Raw genomic sequence first — 14,352 nt, forward strand, 5'->3', positions numbered from 1 at the left:
TTATTCCAGAACTGCAACGATAAAATTATGACGACAACACCTCGGAGCTCAACTCCCCGGGACACTGCCACAACCCCTAAATGTCAAGAGGCACCAAGAACAATGTTCTCGTCACAAGAATATCTGAACAATTCCAAGATACCCGCGTGATCCTAATTTTTTTGTGAAATTTGAGGAGTGGAAAGTCAAAACTTCTACATCAAGAAGCCTCACCAGAGCGACAAAGGGACTGAGGAGTAAAAAGAATCCTACTCTCCGATATATATAATCCTAAGACTCAAAACATTTTTCTGTTCTAGACTCAACAAGGTCAGCAATTCGATCAAGCAGGGGGCTCCTAAGTCGGGGATGGCTATGATTACCAACTTGTAATGCCCACGATGCGGCTATATCTCTCACGTGTCGGGGCACAACTTAGAGGCATAGCCGCATGGTGGTTTTGTTGCAAGAGGGGTACTCTTCACACAATCTCATGTACTGAATAATAAAGGGATAAAGAGTTGGCTTACAATCGCCACTTCACACAAGTAACAAGTTAAACATACTTCATCCAGAGTACAATCAAGGTCCGACTACGGAACCAAAATAAAAGAAGACAACCCCAAATGTTAGATCCCCGATCGTCCTAACTAGGCACCTCTACTGATCATTTGGAAAAGACACATAGTAATGACCGCGGTCCTCATCGAACACCCACTTGAGTTCGGTACAATCACCTGCGCTGGTATCATCGGCACCTGCAACTGTTTGGAAGTATCTGTGAGTCACGAGGACTCAGCGATCTCACACCCGCGAGATCAAGACTATTTAAGCTTATGGGTAGGATGAGGTAGTGAGGTGGAACTGCAGCAGGTGCTAAGCAAATATGGTGGCTAACATACGCAAATAAGAGTAAGATGCACTACAAAAAATACACTTCCGTGATGATACGTGTTTGTCACAGTAGGTCGCGTTTTTTGTCATGCATGTACATCCATGATGATTTTACGACAGAATCAAGATAGTCATACCTATGCTGTCGTAGAAGTGTTCCATGACATTACCAAAATTATCATCACGGAAGTGTCCACTTCCATGACGATAAATCGCACGTCACAGAAGTGCTTTCATCAAGGGTGACCGACACATGGCATCCACCGTAACGGAACGCCGTTAAGCTATCGGGTCGGGTTTTGGATCCGGTAACCCGTTAACAGCCCCGACCAATGGTGATTTTCCACGTGTAAAATCATCATTGGCTGGAGGAAACATGTGTCGGCTCACCGTTGGGACAGATGTCATCCGCTCATTGGACCGAAGGCGCCTATGATATGACGACACGTGGCACGGCCCAAGAGGGGCCCATTCCTGTGAAAAGACCGGCCTGTTTGACTTGGTCAAAAGGTGGCAGGCCGGCCCACGAAAAGCCTGTTAACGACCTGTTCACATATAGCCCATTTACAGCCCGCTAACCCAGGGCCCGTTACGCCCTATCCAAATTAGTCCCAATAGCATCATCTGGGCTGTCCAATATGATTCAGCCCGTTTTAACATCCGGCCCATGTGTGTCCCATGACTTCTTTCGGCCCATATGAGGACCTTTGTAACTCTTGGCCCATTAATGGCCCGTGGTGAAACTGGCCCGTAATAAACAGTGTATCACTTTATACCCATTAACGGCCCGTTATTCCATTGGGCCGTTTCCAGCCCAAGTTATCTTTCGGCCTTCTCAGGGCACATTGATTCTTGGGCTCATTTGCAGCATTCGGTTACATACGGCCCGTTACTATCATTTTCTGCTTGTGGGCCAAATTCAGCCCGTCGTTACAGTCGGCCCGTTTGCGGACCGTTAATACGTTGGGCCGTTTTCATGTCAAAAAAACCTGTTGGGCTGTTTTCATAGAGTTATCAAATACGGCCTATTAACGGCCCATTATGGTCCACGAATAGTATGGCCCATGATTGGCGAAATGATGATACACCTCGTAGAAGGCCCATGGATCGTACGGCCCGTATGAGGCCCATGGATCATACGGCCCGTAGAAGGCCCATGGACCCTAAGGCCCGTATAGAAGGCCTATGGATCCTACGGCCGGACGAAGGCCCATGGATCATACGGCCTACAGGAGGCCCATGGTTACAACAGTCCATGTGTTTCCATGATTATTTTGGCCTAGTTACCAAAAATAGGCTATTGTGGCACTAGAAAAAAATAGAAAAATAACTGAAGTGACTACAAGCAAACAACTAAACAAGATAATAAGGAAATAAATAAGCAAGTAATTAACGCTAGCCTATTACCTCTATTACACATATTACATCCACTGGGCATCAAAGTTCGCCACCAGTGCAAATATAGGGAACAAAGCAGCACATTACATACACCGGCCGTCAAAATTGGCCACCAGTGCAAATAAACGCGGCAGCAAAACAAGAGCATAACTAAAACAACTTCAGAAGAGCTCAAGAAATGTTATCCTGGTTATCCACCATGCTGGCAATAAGCTTAGCAAGCTGATTAGCTTTGTCCTGTTTGGCGCTAAAATCCTCCAACGCTTGCTATTGCACCAGAAAGTATGCATCTGAATGCTCCAGGGACTTCCGCAATCCTTCCGCTTCTTGTGTAGCACAGCTGATCGATGTCTTTCAACTTGTAGTTGAGACTCAAGAAACCGAACTGCTTCAGACAGTGAGTTTTAATAGCTTGTGCAAGCGGTAGTGGCCAGTAACTCGAACACTAAACCAAGACAGGACTTTGGGGTTGTCTCGCTGTCTTCAAGATAGTCTTCCTTAGATGTTTTATCAGCTTTGTTGGAGACCAACAAGGATGTGTCACTATCCTGAACCTTATCTGCATTACTTCCTTTACCATTGCTTAATAAGTCACTCTTCCCCAATATTCTGTCAGCATTCTAAAAGAAGAAACAAGCAGACACATAATAAGTTTAGCATGTACTAGTATATGAAACTCATTTCGGTGAACCAGTTCATTAGTAAGGTGGACAGGATTAAACTACCAAGTCTTCTATTGCCAAGTACTAGTACATAATAAAAGCATCAAACAAACATATATCTATGTCTTATGGTCACTACATTGTCTTGCCAAATCAAAATGGAGACACGGTTCAAATCATGTCAGTTCAAGACACAGCAGCAGTGAAAGAATACAAAGCGTGGGAAACTACATGGCACAACAAGATTTCAGATGGGTACCACGGGTCTACATGTACAACAACACTATTGGCTCTGTTGTGATGCTAGTAATGTGCATGATATGAAAGTCAACTGTATACACAATTGGAATTGAAATCAAGAGAGCTATTGATAAGAGCAAACCTGTTAAAGAAACATGCGTGAACATACCAGCTGTGCCATTGGAGTTTCGATTGGATCCTGCAATTTAAAAATAAGTTTGTATGGGTAAATACAGTGATACAAGAGCAAAGCAATCATAGTTAAAAAAAGGCGCGCCTAAGCGAGCGCTTAAGCGTGCCTAGGCTCTAGGCGTTGGCAAAACGCATTGCGCATAACTACGCACAATCCCTGCATAACTGCACATAAGCATGCGCTTTGGTCAGTAAAGCGCAAGGCAGTGGCAAAACGCACAATTAATGCCTAGCGCTTTTTTGAACTATGATAGCAATGGAATCTTAAATTAGAACAGTTGTTCTTCAGGTTTAGGCACTTGTTCTACATGAACCGAGTACAGTAAGACGCAAGAATATAATACTTAAAAATAGAAAATGAGCTGAGAGACCTTACCACATTCTTGGTTCGGGACCAGTACAGAACAAGGCGTTCCTAGTCATCGTCCAGTAAATGTGTCTTAGGAGAACGTAAGGGAATTTGATGAGTTTCTTTGCCGATGAAGTACGTTTTCTTCAGGTAATTCCGATACTGCCACCAAGCATTCTTGAAGATAGCAAAGGTATTAGCATAGGTTACCTCATCCCGAGTTTCCAAATCGGTCCTTCTCTATAGAGAAAAATGGGAAATTTTGGTGTATTATAACCATCATGGAGGTAGGATGTATGGGACGAAGCTAAGTAATTGCCATGAATAACATTAGTTACACATAACTCCTGGAAAAACACCTGCAACTAGCATTTTCCTTCATCTTCAGTATAATATTTCCAAGATGGGAAGATATGCACCTACGATTTAACAACATCAAATGCGATAGATGCTAAACTACGACTAGCTGGTTGTGCTTCCTCCACAGGAATAAGCGTACTAACTGGTGGAGTTGGGGTTCGCCGTGATAGTACTGGCCCTTTGGGCACTGGATATACCTTACTAACTGCTCTTGTTTGGGAGCTCTATGGTGGAGATGGTGCTGTGTCAACAGGAGGTGGGTTACTATCGGCTGGGGTTGGGGTAAGATTGGGTGAAGCTGGTTCTCTGTCCATCACAGTAGGGGTACAATCTGCGAGAGTTTGGGTTATGTGTGGTAGGAATGGTTCTTGTGCATGTACAACCGGGGTGCTATCTCCACCAAGAGGTAGCACTATTTTATTTGAAGACCGTGTTTTTCGTTCGCAAGATATTGGCATCACCCGCTCCAATTCAATTGGCTGATAAACAATAAACATAGTTGAATGTACAGACATTGTATGAGAGACAGATGTAATAGATAGTGTGGAAAAAAGAGGGCATGAAATAGTTGACATGTATATTGTTATACTAAAACGGATAGCATGACATAATTTCACATATATGATGTCTATCTAAACTGGATAGCATAGCATAACATAATTCAAAGATATGATGAATAACTAAACAGGATTGCATGACATAATTCACCTACATGTTATCTAAGTAATCAGGATCGCATCATTTAATTCACATATGTGATTTATATGCTAAACAGAGGGCATTCAATATGATGTCTGAACTAAGAACATGGTGTTGAATATTGTGTATATGATGTCTAAACTATGCAATGCAAGACACCGTATGCATGATATGAGCATTATAACCATGCCAAGTTAGAGAATACACCTCAGTGGGGGAATAGGACTGGTCATCTATCTCTGAATCCATCTCTCAGGTGCTATCGGGACCCAACAAGAGATCTGCTTCGACAGGTAGCACTGTCTTCTCTGAAGGCCTTGTTTTCACTCCAGATTTTTCCATCTCCCACCCAAATGGTTGATTCACAGGAAGAGTAGTTTAATTTACAAACATTGTCAACAAATGGAAATGTAATGAAGAAAAGGATGGGCAAGATATCATTCACAAATATGATGCCTGGTTAAACAGGATGGCATTGCACATTTCACATATATTATGGCTGGCTAAAAGACATGAGACTGCATAATTCCCATATATGATATAGAAACTAAACAGGTGGCATTACAGAACATGTCTAAACTAAGCATATGACATATATGATGTCAAAAGTAGGCACTGCAAGGCAACATATGCATGATATGACTAACATCATCATGCCAAGGTAGAGCGAACACCTTGGGGGGTAAATAGGAGTGGTCAGTGGCGTCTGAATCCACTTTAGAATAGATATCTTCCTCTGGATTACAATCTAGAGAGGGGTGGGGAGGGTTTGCCATTGAACCCACCATGGAGCGATGTCTGCATGACATTGTATTGCCGCGCAAAACTCTTCTCTTTTTCTCTACATGTTTAGCATGACTATGTACAATATCTGACATGCATACGAAAAAAATATGGTGAGATTATGTAAGGAGAGCATGCAGAAATTTAGAGTGATGGTAACAACCAGTGGGTCGACGTTTTTCTGTTGAACCAAAATAGCCCTAATGGATCGATGTGAATGTATAGTAATAAGTGATGCAACAAGTGTACAACCTCTTTGCAGTAGCCGTGTCGACCTCACCATCATTGGGTTGGTCGCTGAAGCAGTTGAGACAGAGGTAGCTGTCGGAGGTGTGGAGGAAGATCTGAGGAATCTATAGACAGTGTCCAGGGCACTACTCTGTTGTGATGGATCCTTCTATCGTTGGAGCAGCTCCAGGGAGCCGTAAGATGTCAAGGCTGAAGCAGCACAAGACAGACATCGTCAATCTCAAGTGGGATTCTAATAACATCTCCAATAGATGATGTAAAATGGATGTAAAATTAACATCACCAAAAACCACCTCACTACAACAGATGAGGTAAAAACTGTTGACTCTGAACTTTACTATCGAAACAGAAATTTACTGTGGAATCTGAATGCTACTGTCGAAACTGAACGCAATGGTAGCAGAGAGGCACTTGACATGTATTTTAGGGAGGGGCTGCAGTTCATCTTCAACCTGCACCCCCTGAGCCGCCAGCCACCACCGGCCGAACTGCCGGCCCCAGCGCCGCCTCGCCGCCCCAAAACAACTCGCCACCATTGCCCCGGCCAGCCCTCTAGGCCCCCCGCCCCCACCCAGAACCCTAAGATAGATAGTGGGGTACCTCTCCGGCGAGCCCCCGTCCCTGCTACGGGTGGTTCTTCCTTAACTCCGGCGAGCCCCACCCCCCCCCAACCCCTGAAAATCGACTGACCCAAAAGTCGATTCAGTCGACTGAAGTGTGGCTTAATCAAAGCAGAGCAGCAACACGAGCGAGAGGGAGAGCAGCAGCAGCTAGGCGAGCGAGCGATCGAGCGAGAGCCGGAGTAGCAGCAGCAGCGCGAGCGAGCAAGAGCCGGAGCAACAGCAGCAGCGCGAGCGAGCAAGAGCCGAAGCAGCAGCAGCAGATCCGGCTGGTATGGACACCGCTGCCGAAGGGGCCTCACACTAGGGGAGAGCCGCCATGGATATGTCGCCCGCGACGCCGGCTTCAAGGTAGTCGCTCCATGGGGGTGCGGGATGGAGCACCGTCGGCGCCGGGAGGTCAAGTTAAGGAGAAGGTGCGATGCGATGAGTGTACAACCTCTTTGGTGGCGCCAAGTAGGCCTCGGCTTTGTCCAAGGAGTCGGTGAGGATGATGCGGTTCCGGTGGAGCAGGTTAAGGCGATGCTATGTGGATGGAGCAGCCGCAATAGACGAGGCGGTCGTCGGAGCAACTCCTTGGAGGTGGAGGACGGGGCGGCCGAACCGGTGGGACGGCCAGATGGACGACGGATCCTCATCCGGGGAGGTGGACGAGGGACGTCGAGCTGTTGCAGTGGACGACGTCGTCGGGGAAGAGGCTCCGGCTGGGCAGCGGTGACGTGGCGGACGGAGGAGGGTGGGGTTTCGCGGCTGGAGCGGAGAGGTTATGGTGGCCTAGGATTTTGAATGGCGAAAAGGGGGCGATGGGAGGGGTGAAGCATGACTTAGGGATGCGCTTGTCCAAAATGTAGGGTGTGTTACAAAAGTACCTCCCCACCGATTTGAACTAGCGGCCCTTTCGGCTCAGGGTTCGAAGGGGGATTTCGCATGTCGGGATTTGGCAGCTGGAGGGAGTTTTGCGCGCGTTGTAATTTCGGGATAGCAAGGCACGGGTTATGAAGGCGCCAGTTTTGGGAGCACGATATCTGAATTTTCGGGATATAACAAGACGCGGGTTGAATTTTAGGGACAAGCCTAATGTGTAGTATTATTGTACTTTTACGTACCAAATCAATTCGCACTTCCCTCAACCAAAAAGAAAACGAAAAAATAAAACTATTCATACCACACAAAGAGAGAGTCTTGCCCCGTTTTACTATACAAATGGTATTCAAAGCTACTCCCTCCTTCCATCTATATAGGGCCTAATGCGTTTTTTGATGCTAACTTTGACCAAATATTAGAGCAATGATATATGACATGTAACTTACACAAAGCACACCGTTAAATTCGTCTGTGAAAGGTTCTTTCAATGATATAATTTTCACATTGTGCATGTCTTGTACTATTAATCTTGTCAATAGTCAAAGGCGGTCTTGAAAATCTCATTACGCCCTATATAGATGGAAGGAGGGAGTATGAATCCATGTTATGTCTGATTAAATTTTTTCGCTTGTTGTATAATGCATGTAACCTACTCATACCAACATTTTAGTGCATTCCAAATGTCTATACTACCGCTGCAATTCAAACTAAATTTGAATTCGTTTCTCTATTTCATTAAGAATCTACAATCACGATTGTTGCCAACTTCAACCATCATATTTTCCTTGCTATCCGCCAGATATAAATCGGACGACCTATAATGCAGGATGGCAGGCACACCATCATCAACAACTCCTTTTTTATAAGAGTAGAGATAAAATATATTAAATGTAGTATAACATGTTCATAACCACACCATGTGTATCACCATTATATATATTCACACATGCGTCAGTTTCAAACACTATGATAAATTCTTCAAATATCTGAATTCACTTTTTATAATGAAGTATATATGATCTCTATTCATCTTTTACACCCACACAACCCTCTTATCTTTGTAGCTAGCGCTAACTTTCTCTTGTGCATGCACACGCCCGCATCCCTCTCACCCTCCCTCGACATTCTCTAGCTCCATCGCGCAAATTTGTCTTTTCACTTTAGGTCGTTCACCCACGGTGTGTGTAGGCCCCCCAGCTCCTTCTTTACGGCACACATCGATTGATATGCCTCTCTAGCTAGGTGTGCCTAGCACAAACACAAGCTTCCCCTCTTCTCTTGTCACCGTCCATGCCTCACTCCCAGCTCTCCTTAATACATGAGGTAGGCCTCTCTCCTCCTCCACACATATACCAGCCATTGTACCTCTATAGTTAATTGGGCCTCCCTCTTCCCCCACCACACACCAATAGTCGAGCGCTACAGGTAGGTATCCATGCCATAGAGACAAACTGCACATGTCCCATCTCACGTTCCAGTAGGTCAGCCACTCTATATCTTTGACGTGGGCACACACAAATTCGATGGCACTCTTTATCGATCGCGCGCGCGCACACACACACACACATCATCCCTCTCTTTGATTCTATGGACACCTCAAGCGGATGATACCTCCACTCTCTTCTCGTGGATCTCCCCCTCTATATATATGTTATATCCAGGACACTATTTCACACACATTGCATATGTTACATTTTTTTGATTGACCCCCCCCCCCTCCCAAAAAAAACTCTCAAGAACCCACACACTATATCTCTCTAGGTTTGTATCTCTCTCACACAACCCCACGTAGGTTGTGTATGTATACAAGAAGAGAATAGGTCCACCGTGCACGTACTCACACATCGTGCCCAGCCACACCCGCACGGGTACACGGTGGAGCTCATTTCTTTATGAAATGGCAGCACACGTGCTAATTTGAACGCTTGTAGCGGTTGTTTACCTAGGGAGGTCGTGTACCACGCGTGCATGAAACAAAGTTTGACTTGACGCGTTGTCACGTTATTCTTAAATAAAGTTATAGCACTCAATGGCACGTACACGGAATATAAAACAATTTTTATGGAGAAAAAGGTAGTCCACTCACTATATACAATGGAGCCTGCCTGCCTGGTTTGTCGCTCTTCAGAGTATCTCACACAAGGCTGCGGTGGCCTCTCTCTCTCTCTCTCTCACCGTTGGTCACTGATCCGGCCGCATCCCGTCCACCGGGGGAAAGGAAGTGCGGTGGCCTCTCTCTCTCTCACTGTTGCTCACTGATCCAGCCGCATCCCATCCGTTGGGGGAAAGGGAGGAAGTGCATCGTTTCTCCGTTCGACGGTGCTGAGGCAGCACGTCCCGATCTGTAGTACACGTCGTTCTCTCTGACCAAGCTCCGGCGCGGCAGGGCCTACGCCACCTGCTCGCAGATTCCGCCCGCCGCCGCTCACCTAGTTACATCCCGACGACCTCCAGGTATCCCCTCCGACCTTGCTCCACTGCCCGTCTTCCCACGTTGCTGCATGTGGATCTTCCGTAGTTCTTTGCCCAAAACATAGCTCATCCGGCGTACTTTCCATATTGCATTCTCGTCCTCACACCATTTTAGACAAACACAACCATGTTGTTATCTTCCCTTAGGACAAGGAATATGCTTCTTTTTTGTTGTCGCATGTGTCATCAACTGTTATTGGCCAGTAATTGTTTCCTTTCTACCTCTTTTTTGCAAACAGGGCTATCCATTTCACCTTGTTGCTATTGCGACCTTTTGGTGAACTGTACAAATCACTTTTTTCTTAAGAGTGTTTTGTGCAATTGTACTAAAATGTCACACGGGTAATGTCTCTACATTTCAGTGCGACTACACAAAGGGAGATTGGTTTTGCTCTATCCTCCTCATCCAACTCCGAGCCTAATCTTCTCCAACTAGTTAGTCTTAAGAGAGACTGCAAAGGTGACCGGCTTCTATTTGTGTGTTCATTGCTTCATCAGCAGTCCTCTATTATCGTAATCACACTTAATATCTTTGGAACAGGGACGCTCAGCTCTATTTTAGTGGAACTGCACAAAATGATCGGAATGTTGCATGCTCCAGATAGCTACTTTTTTTCTCAACATGCCTTGTTGATTTAGACAGAGCTAGGGGGACGTTGCTGCCAATGAAAGCATGGATCAATTTTAATTTAACACCTTCTAACAACTATGTCTTCAGTTGTGATGTAATTATTAGCTCTGATCTGCTAATAATTGACATGCATTAGCAAGGAAGTTAGTTTTTTATTGTTTCCAAAAGAGCATCGATGGCAAGACACGCGAAACAAAAGCTGAAAGCTCACACCATTGTACAATTTCATGTCGCTGGAAAATTATTTGTATAGAACGTCAATTATGTAAACAAATTATGGAAGCTTGATAGCATTGCCAGAAGCCTCTTCATCATCCGGGGTCCATGTGCCATGCACAAAATTATACTCCTTCGTTCCTAAATATTTGTCTTTTTAAAAATTTCAAACAGGCATATTTTAGAGTGTAGATTCACCCATTTTGCTTCGTATGTGTACTCCCTCCGTTCCTAAATATTTTATTCGTCTTTCTAGAGATTTCAACAAGTGACTACATACGGAGCAAAATGAGTGAATCTACACTCTAAAATATGTCTATACAAACCGTATGTGCCAGTCTATTTGAAATCTCTAAAAAGACAAATATTTGAGTAGTCACTCATTGAAATCTCTAGAAAGACAAATACTCCGGAGTATATTTAAGAACCGAGGGGGTAGTGCACAACCGCATGGGAGACTCAGCCAGGTCGTTGCACCGCATTAATAGTGAGTAATGAGCAGTCAAATCATAAGCCACACCTTTCCCACTGTAAGTTGCTCTGAAGAAGCAACCATCAATACGCTCTTCTTTGAATCCGCTCATACTACTCCATCCATCACTGTTTATACAGCACGCTTCAGAAAAAAGAAAAAAATGTGGCACCAAGGCGACTAGTGATCGGCCTGAAAAATAGCATTTGTAGTTATAGCACGTCGTCTATTACTAGAGGGAATAATGCATACACACATGCATGTAGTGCTTCCACCCCGGGTACACACATGCATGCACTTACTCCACTCGTAGTAGTATAGTACACGGAGAGAAAATTGTGGACTTGATTGCGGTTACCATGCCCTAATTAATTGAGCATTAAACCAAACGTGTCTAAAGTCTCTCTGGTGGTGGAAATGCATTGAGAGAAATGCATCATAATGAAGCGTGCCCTGTAAACTGTGACGGAGGGAGGAGTAGTATGAAGGTGCAAAACCAAGTATGCATATGGCCAGTCGGTCAACGTGCCTCCTCTTGGCATATCACTGACATGTAGGACAGGAGTGTGAGCAAACCAATCTCAATTGACAGCAAAGAGCCAACCCACCGTTCCTTGAGAGAGACGAGGAGCGAGAACACACAGACGGGCTCGCACGGAGGCCAAGATATATTCGAACATGGTTGGTTGATCGATATCATTCATTACATGTTGGGCTGCCGTTTTCTGCCCTTCTCCGAAATAAATGTGTACTTTATCAGAGATAAAAAAATAAGAGTACAGACGCTCCACCATGCGGTTCTAGTAGTAGTACTACTCGTACTACTGTGCTTGGCTCATCGCCTCTTCGTGAAGTCGAACAATGATGGTACTCCGCATGTTGGGTACTACAGTGTATGCTCTGACCATCTGACACCGAATGGACTAATGCATGTCCACCGAGGGTAGGTTGCATTAGTCAAAAGGCGTAAGCGAGCTTCACCTTGTCCTGTAAGCTTCTCCTTGTTCTGCGAGTTGACGGGACACACCAAAAAGTAGTGCTAGTCCATACTCCCTCCTTTCCGGTTAATATGGCTTAATCTTTTTTGCAGGTAAATGAGAGAGCTTTATTCACAAGCATTCTTAGGACGATCAGCCAAGACACTAGTCACTAGGAAGCGAGGTACCCCGCAAAAAAATAAGTAGGAAACGAGGTGTTTCATCAAGCCAGCTCTCGGCCACATTCAAAGTGCAGCAAGCACGGTTTGCACGAAGATGCGCCGCAAGGTTTGCTGACCTGTTTACATGCTTAATAACAAAAAAGAGGAAATATTACTGAGCGCTACTATTTTTAATAGGATATGAGTCAGAATTAAGCGAGAATTGTGGCGAGTGTTCCATGCAATCAACCCTCAAAGAGAACCAAATGTGTTGAAGATTGCTTTATCACATTTTAAAATTATAATAAGAGTGCAGACGCTCCTCCATCCGGTTCCTAGTACTAGTATAGTACTTACCTTTATAGACTATAGTAGTAGTACTAGTAAACTTTGCGCTTGGCTATTCGCCTATTCGGGAAGTCGAACAATAATAGCACTAGTAGTATAGTGTATGCTTCTGGCAATCTGACACCGAATTAACTGTTGCACGTCCACCGCCTGAGCGAGGGAGAGCTTGCATTAGTCAAAAGTTTCTCCTTGTCCTGCGAGCCACCGCGCACAAGCTTCTCCCGTCCTGCAACCTTCTCCTCGTTCGGCAAGTTGACGGGACACATCAAAGTAATGCTAGTCCATACTGCCTCCTCTCCGGTTAATATGGCTTAAATTCAAACGAGATAAATACACTGTCTGTCACTGTATATTTGTAAAAATACGGTCAGTGGACTTAATAATACGCTCATTGCGCTGAATATATATATTTTCCGGTGTTTATACGGTCACTAGCTCACCCTGACTGAGTATGTGTGTGCATGCACGTGTAGGTTGAGCACTTGAGCGTGACCGTGTGTGTTCTGTCGTGTGCTCGGACATGCATGCATTAGGGTGTCGCGCGCATTTTTGCGTCCATGGTGTACGTGTGACTGTTGCATACACGTAGGGGGAGTACGTGTAGGGGCCACTAAGGATCAGCCAAATCACACAGTAAGTTAGTCGGAAGAAGCAATCATCATTTCACTCTTGGATGACACGTACGCAATATAAAATGTTTGATATGGAGAGAAAAAGAAAAGCACTATATATACACTAGCAGGAGCCTAAGCTACAAGCCTGCTTGCTTAGGTTGCTCTCTTCACAAGCATAGAACGATGGGCCTGATCCCGTAGCTTGGGGAAGGGAACAATGTTCTGCGTAGACACGGTCGACATCGGCGAGGGAGAAAACCCACAGTCGGTGCGTCCCAATCGGGGGTCACCGCGGTATGGGCCGATGTCGCGTCCCAACCGCCCTTCTAGCTACAGCCCGACGTCCCAGGTAGTCCATCTTCCTTTTGGAGCCGGCTTGCTCCACTGCCATAGCTCCATCTCCATGTCGATCTTTCTCTACTTCTACCGGCTTCTACTTGTGATGAGTTTATGTCTCATGAACTAGTGCCAGTACTATTATTCTAATCACACTTCTTCAATATCTTTGCCATCAGGGATGCTCAAGTCGATTTTAGTGGAACTACACAAAAGCATCGTATGATCCGAGGGTGCCAGCCGTCTTTCCTTCGACAGGTTCTACCTGGCCAGGAAATTAAATCATGTTTAGGGTTTAGGGTTTAAGTCGTAGTGACCCCATTAGTAGTTTTTCTTTCGTACACGCTCTCACAACTTTTTTCTTTAGTTGTGAAGTAAATATTGGCTATGATCTGTGAATCATTGAGATGCATCAGCATGCGTGTTAGTTTTCTTTTGTATTTGATGGAATGTTGCAACGAGGCAACCTTGGAATAGGAATGAAAATGGAGTGGAAAGTTTCTGTTTTTTGGGAGAAAAAAATGGAAACAGAGAGAAACCAACGTTTCGTTTCGTTGGATCGCGCCATCGAGCAAAACCAACGTTTAAATCACGTCTGTCGTGTTCGTGTCTCACCCTCCTCCACGGCTCGACCCCACACGGTCGCTTGGCTTGCCAGTCACCGCAAACCGAGTTTACGATAACTTTCCTGCCTACTTGTCGATGGATCGCGCCATGGAGTACTAGCACGACTGGAAGAGATTGACGAGTTGGGGGAGGACAGCTAGCTGTAGCACAGACTCCCAAGAACTTCTTACACGCATGTTGTAGTCGGCTATTGCAACCTTTGAACTTGG

The sequence above is a fragment of the Triticum aestivum genome, chromosome 5A, assembly GCF_018294505.1.
Source record: "Triticum aestivum cultivar Chinese Spring chromosome 5A, IWGSC CS RefSeq v2.1, whole genome shotgun sequence".
Taxonomy (NCBI): domain Eukaryota; kingdom Viridiplantae; phylum Streptophyta; class Magnoliopsida; order Poales; family Poaceae; genus Triticum; species Triticum aestivum.